General features: G+C 54.2%; 1 pseudogene; it reads right to left on the minus strand.

The window, feature by feature from the left end:
* Positions 1-4,578, minus strand: part of LOC138944334 (large subunit ribosomal RNA) — a 7,289-nt pseudogene extending 2,711 nt beyond the window's left edge.
* Between the last annotated feature and the right edge of the window lie 422 nt (positions 4,579-5,000).

Genomic DNA, 5,000 nt, shown 5'->3' on the forward strand with positions numbered 1-5,000 from the left:
TACTTTTTGCCGGATTGATGATCATTCCACAACTAGCCAGATACGTCGTTACCTCATCGATTAATCGTTGAAGTCCCGGTGGTGTCGTGGCGAAGAGAAGCAGGTCGTCAGCGAATGCAGCCGCGTTGATGGTGGTCTGTCCTAGACGAACACCTATATCTTGTGGGAGTCTTTGGAGAAGCTGGTGAGTCACGATGTTGAAGATTATTGGTGACAATGGATCTCCCTGACGCACTCCTCTATTTGGGTGGATCAGAGCAGATGTCCAAGTGTCTTCTTCGAGGTAGGTCTTAGATTTCTCGTATGCATCGATCAGATATTGGACCATCGGTTTTGGCACCCCAATTTCTCTCAGCGTTGTCGCTATTGCCGGGTGGGAGACTGAATCGAACGCTTTGCTGATATCTAGCGATGCCATGTATAGGGATCTGAACTTCCTTCTGTGTGTTCGTAGAAGCATGTCTAGGAGGAATGTGTTGTCCGCACATCCATCCGTACTCCTAAACGCTCGTTGTCTGGCATCTATATCTAGTGTTGTCTCTATTCTCTTAGCCAGGATTTTGTGTAGGCCTCTTACCAATACCGATGGTATTGTGATTGGTCGAAAATCGCCTGGTTCCGTCGCATTTTTCTTCTTTGGCAGGAAGACTGTCCTTGACTTAAGGAGTTCCTCGGGGAGCCGACCGCACCACATCAGTAGATTGTATATTCTTATCAAAGTTTTGGCTGGAATTGCTCTAAAGAGTCGTGGTGATATTCCATCTGGTCCAGCCGCGGATGCACGTTGAACTCGTCCCCATTTCAGGTCGTTTTCTATAATTGGTCGCCAAATTTCTTCGACGTTTCTTTCACCTCTTGAAGGTGGTTTTGCATTTGAGTGTGTGGTCATTATCTCAGACCAGTATGGCTCCATTACTTGCCTAGGAGGATGTGCGACAGAGTCCAGATCTTCGAGGATAGATGTGATGCATCTTTTGCGGTTTTTCTTCCACGTCTGCTGGGTTATGGCAAATTGTCGTCTTCTTGCGTGCCTCTTACTTAGATCTGATACCTGGCACGCCTTCGGCGGTCCTCGTAATCTCTTAGCAGGAGGTGGGAACACCTCTCTCAAATAGAGCGCTAGCTTTTGTAGGGTAGGTGTTTTTCCCTGTGATCTTGCTTCTAGTGCAATTTTATGTAGGCGGATGGCCTGGAAGTTCTGATTCCTTGGTTCTGGTAGAGATTCCAGAAAAGTTAGGAACGCCTCTTCCGAAGGATCTTCTGTGTCTTCGTCTTGTTGGTCAAGAGTTTCTTGTGATCCCTCTCTTTCCTGCTGGAGTGCTTTCAACATCTCTTTGTAATCCAGCCTTTTCCTTCTACCTTTAATCGCTTCGAGAGAGCGGTGGGGAAAGGATTTGTGAAGCTCTTGGTTTATGAATCGTGGTGGATGATCCTTATTAATGAGTTCTACTTCTTTTCTGGCCAGCATCGCAACCTCTTCGGATGACCATCTTGATTTGTCCGCTGGTACATGTAGTTGTGTATCGTACCAATCCTTGTGAGCTCTCTGGTGGTGGACACCTCTTCCTCGGTTGGTTGGAAAGCTTCTGTTGCATCCCGGAAATTCACATCTGTATTCGGAAGGCCCCGGCCGTGGGGAGGGCCGGGGCCTTAAGAGAGTCATAGTTACTCCCGCCGTTTACCCGCGCTTGCTTGAATTTCTTCACGTTGACATTCAGAGCACTGGGCAGAAATCACATTGCGTCAACACCCGCGAGGGCCATCGCAATGCTTTGTTTTAATTAGACAGTCGGATTCCCCTAGTCCGTGCCAGTTCTGAGCTGAGCGTTGAATGGCGGCCGAAGAGGACGACCACGACGGCTCGCGCCGCCACGGAAGCCTCGCAGCAAGGAAGATCCGCGGGAGGCCAAGGCACGGGACCGAGCTCGGATCCCGGGACCGGCGCGAGAACGCCGACCGTTCACCTCGCCCAGGCCCGGCACGTCAGCCAGACCCGCTTCCCGACCAAGCCCGACACGCCCCGCTCCTCAGAGCCAATCCTTATTCCGAAGTTACGGATCCAATTTGCCGACTTCCCTTACCTACATTATTCTATCGACTAGAGGCTCTTTACCTTGGAGACCTGCTGCGGATATGGGTACGAACCGGCGCGACACCTCCACGTGGCCCTCTCCTGGATTTTCAAGGTCCGAGGGGAAGATCCGGACACCGCCGCAACTGCGGTGCTCTTCGCGTTCCAAACCCTATCTCCCTGCTAGAGGTTTCCAGGGAACTCGAACGCTTATACAGAAAAGAAAACTCTTCCCGGATCTCCCGACGGCGTCTCCAGGTCATTTTGGGTTACCCCGACGAACACTCTTACGAGGGCCCGAATTGTATGCGGTTCCGCTGCCGGGTTCCGGAATAGGAACCGGATTCCCTTTCGCCCGACGGGCGTGTGTCTTTATATACATCATCATCATCATCAAAACGTCGCTCGCCAGCGGCAACGGAACGCGCGCGTAAAGCGACGTTCGTGCGCGACTCGCTCGGTTCTGCTGTTTTGTTGCTGTGTTTCTTCGACACTCGAGTATATTGTACGCCGTCATTGACATAGGATTTCTCCTAGGGCTTAGGATCGACTGACTCGTGTGCAACGGCTGTTCACACGAAACCCTTCTCCACGTCAGTCCTCCAGGGCCTCGCTGGAGTATTTGCTACTACCACCAAGATCTGCACCGACGGCGGCTCCAGGCAGGCTCGCGCCCAGACCCTTCTGCGCTCACCGTCGCGACCCTCCTACTCGTCAGGGCTTCGTGACGACGCGAGAGACCTTGCGACACCGTACCAACAAGACACGACGCGCCCGGCGCTCCCGTTGCCGCCCCACTTGCCGCTGACGGCAGAGTATAGGCTCGACGCTTCAGCGCCATCCATTTTCAGGGCTAGTTGCTTCGGCAGGTGAGTTGTTACACACTCCTTAGCGGATTCCGACTTCCATGGCCACCGTCCTGCTGTCTTAAGCAACCAACGCCTTTCATGGTGTCCCATGAGCGTCGAGTTGGGCGCCTTAACTCTGCGTTTGGTTCATCCCACAGCGCCAGTTCTGCTTACCAAAAATGGCCCACTTGGCACTCTGATCCGAGATGCTCGTGGCTTCATAATTCAAGAAAGCCAGAGATCTCACCCATTTAAAGTTTGAGAATAGGTTGAGGTCGTTTCGGCCCCAAGGCCTCTAATCATTCGCTTTACCAGATGAGACTCGTTCGCGTTCCGTGGGGAACGGTCGAGTGCCAGCTATCCTGAGGGAAACTTCGGAGGGAACCAGCTACTAGATGGTTCGATTAGTCTTTCGCCCCTATACCCAGTTCCGACGATCGATTTGCACGTCAGAATCGCTACGGACCTCCATCAGGGTTTCCCCTGACTTCGTCCTGACCAGGCATAGTTCACCATCTTTCGGGTCCCAACGTGTACGCTCTGGGTGCGCCTCTTCTCGCGATGAGAACGAGACGCCCAGGGAGTGCGAGGCCGCATCGCGACGCGGCCCATCCTCCCTCGATCGACGGCCAGGGTCGATCTTCACTTTCATTACGCCTTTAGGTCTCGCGACAAGTCCCAATGACTCGCGTACATGTTAGACTCCTTGGTCCGTGTTTCAAGACGGGTCCTAAGAGTACCCAAAGCAGTAGCGTCGCCGACCGGTATAGATCCCCCTCGATTCCCACAAGGGAATAAGAGGGACGTTCGACAGGCCTGTCGAAGGTGAACCGTACTTCAACCAACAGCGGGCCAGGACCGGGGACGGCGCAAAGTCCGTAACCTCCGAGTACCGTGGCGCGCGCTTGCGACGGCCTCGACGCACCGTAAATAGTGCGGCCTGATACCTTGCGCGTACCGCCGAGCAGCCGGCCGGGCGACCGGGGGTTTGTCGCGTGCCGTTTTACCGGCGACGCGACAGTCACCGCACCCGGACCGTAGACCGACACCCAGCGGGTCGCGACGTTCTACTTGGGGAGAAGTGCACGACGACGAGCGCCGGACATCGACGCACGGTAGCGTGCCCGCGCGAGAGCCGCGAGGACTCCGCGGGACATCGCCCACCGACGCGAAGCCAGCGCCGCTGACGATGAATCTCCCCGTTCGATCTTTTGGGTTTCTTAGGTTTACCCCTGAACGGTTTCACGTACTCTTGAACTCTCTCTTCAAAGTTCTTTTCAACTTTCCCTCACGGTACTTGTTCGCTATCGGTCTCGTGGTCGTATTTAGCCTTAGATGGAGTTTACCACCCACTTAGAGCTGCACTCTCAAGCAACCCGACTCTAAGGAGAGATCCTCCCGAGACGCGCACCGGTCGCTACGGGCCTGGCACCCTCTACGGGTAAGTGGCCCCATTCAAGATGGACTTGGACGCGACGCGACACCTCGGGATAAGCGGATCCTCCCAAACACCACATTTCCCTGCGGCGGAACCGCGGGATTCGGTGCTGGGCTCTTTCCTGTTCGCTCGCCGCTACTAAGGAAATCCTAGTTAGTTTCTTTTCCTCCGCTTAATAATATGCTTAAATTCAGCGGGTAATCTCGCCTGCTCTGAGGTCGTCAAAGAGTTTAGTTTTCGATAACCGTGGCCGCGCCGCCTCCTCCGCCGGCTCTTTTCTCACTTAGAGAGCGAGCGTCGGGAGAGCGGCAGCGCCGGCACAGCGGCTTCGCATTGTACTCGGAGGAGTGGCGAGGAGACGTGTTGTTTGTGACAACGATTCTTCCACGCGCGGCTCGCAGCCGCTAATAGGAGGAAATGTAAGCCGATCGAATCTCGTTCGAGTTGTCTGCTTGCAAACAACGAATAAGATCGGCGCGGATCGCGTCATCTTCGATCGCCGGGGACGCGAGATACATTGCGAGCGAGTGTGCGCGTACACGTACATCTCTATCACCCACATCCTTCAAATTTTCTCTCCGCATATCGTGTGTTATGCACGGATATGGGATACGACGGGGCGAATCGGATTCGACGAGTACAC

The sequence above is a fragment of the Polyergus mexicanus genome, unplaced genomic scaffold (genome assembly GCF_030449975.1).
Source record: "Polyergus mexicanus isolate NDT 795.1 unplaced genomic scaffold, iyPolMexi1.0 SCAF_158, whole genome shotgun sequence".
Classification (NCBI taxonomy): Eukaryota; Metazoa; Arthropoda; class Insecta; order Hymenoptera; family Formicidae; genus Polyergus; species Polyergus mexicanus.